Source organism: Sus scrofa, chromosome 9 (genome assembly GCF_000003025.6).
Source record: "Sus scrofa isolate TJ Tabasco breed Duroc chromosome 9, Sscrofa11.1, whole genome shotgun sequence".
NCBI lineage: Eukaryota > Metazoa > Chordata > Mammalia > Artiodactyla > Suidae > Sus > Sus scrofa.
This window is the reverse complement of record NC_010451.4, coordinates 3,812,752-3,814,687: the sequence shown is the minus strand read 5'-3', so window position 1 is coordinate 3,814,687 and position 1,936 is coordinate 3,812,752. Positions and strand designations below refer to the sequence as shown.

Genomic DNA, 1,936 nt, shown 5'->3' with positions numbered 1-1,936 from the left:
TTACAACCTGCTCAGCAGCTTCTGGATTCCCTGCTTGATCTCCTTGGTCCTCACCCCATAAACAATGGGGTTCAGCGCTGGGGGGATGAGGTGGTGCAGGATGTTGAGCAGGATGGGGACGTCCGGGGGAATCCTCCTCCTGGCCAGGTTGGTGATGACCAGGACCAGCAGCACCGTGCTGAAGAAGAGGATGAGGATGAGGTGGGAACCACAGGTGCTCAGGGCCTTGGCGGCTGCTCCTCAGCCCTGAGCCTCAGCACAGCTTTCAGGATGAAGGAGTAAGAGAGGACAATAAGGACGAGGTCAGAGCCCAGAAGGGTCCAGCCGGCCACGAACTGGTAGAGCCGATTGAAGGTGATGTCATCACAGGAGAGCTTGGACACGGAGAGGTTAGTGCAGATGCAGTTCTGGATGACCTTCTCTGCACAGTATCTGAGTCGCGAAGAAAGGACGGGAACAGGAAGAGAAAATAGGCCATTCCGGGCCACAACAAAGATGGCGGCTCTGGCGACAAACTGGTCAGTGATGATGGATGGGTACCTCAGAGGGTGGCAGATGGCCACATAGCGGTCGTAGGCCATGACCATGAAGGTGCAGGATTCCATAGTCAGGAAGCTGTTCATGATGAACATCTGAAGAAAGCAGGCAAAGAAGCTGATGGCCCTGAGGTCAAACCAGAAGATGGCCAGGACCTTGGGGATGACGGTGAGACAGAGCACCATGTCCAGCAGGGAGAGGAGGCTGAGCAGGTAGTACATGGGCTGGTGCAGAGAGGCCTCCAGCCGGATGGTGACCAGGAGGGTGGCGTTGGCCCCCATGGCCAGGAGGAAGAGGAGGCTGAAGGGCAGGGACAGCCAGTGCTGCCAGCTCTGGTAGTTAGGGAAGCAAGTGAGGAGGAATTCGGAGACCGGAGCAGAGGAGTAGTTGCCGGGTGATGCCATGTAATGGACCCTGATCACGCTGGAAATTCAGAGTCCTTAAAATGCAGGACAGAATGTGTCACCATGGAGAGTGTGTGTTAGAGATGTAGTAGAACTCGGTTTTCAGGGAGCCCTTAACCTCTCCCAGAGAAATTGCCAAATCATCTTCCACATCGTTGTTAATCCCTGGGGACATTTAACTAAAAACGTGTCATATGCATCGCATTATGCAAAATGCTTTATATTCATTCTCTCACTTTAATAACACGTAAGAGTGACTACTATTTATTATCCTATTTTCACAGATCATGAAAGGGTAGAGATAAAGGGAGCAGAATAGGTTGATCAAAATTAGAGATCCCAAATTTAATAGTGGTCAAAATTAGACAGCCAGAGCATAGTGAAGCCAAGACGGAGAACCAGGGACTCTGACTCTAGAGGCCCTGCTTCCACCCCTGCACACGATGCAGCCTCAGCAAGCACAGTGACTTCACCAAGCGCCCCCTCCCCCGTCCCTCAGAGTTTAGAAGGGACAGCTGTGTAGAGACCCGTGCTCGGCTGACTCTAGAAAAGCCCAGCCCTCTGCTCTGTGCCACTGGACAGCGACTGACTTCACGAGCCTCTCTTTCCACTACTGAGGAAACATGAGATTAGAGGGGGAGCAGCCCCTGACCCCCAAGGACAACACTTTCTTCCAGCCCCAAAGAGGATTCCACTTTAAAGGCACAAGGTTTATCATTCCCTTCCTGGATTATTTGCTCTTGTTTCTCCTGGTGACGCCTCAAGGGGCTTTTCTTTGGTTTGAGTCCTTAGAAAGAATTGAGAATTTCCTCTTGCGGTGACAGAGGCCGTCGATACTGTGGGTACACCAGGAGGTTCACCAAAAGTATGAAGACTTTCACTGTGAATGTCCTAGACTTTCCAAATACAGATTATACTACACACACACACACACACACGCACATTTCTACTCATTGGATGGCTTTAAGAAATCAATGATTCAGGAGTCATATCTG

The 1,936-nt window shown here is 51.3% G+C and overlaps 1 pseudogene; it reads right to left on the bottom strand.

Moving 5' to 3' along the window:
* Positions 1-985, bottom strand: LOC110262261 (annotated as a pseudogene).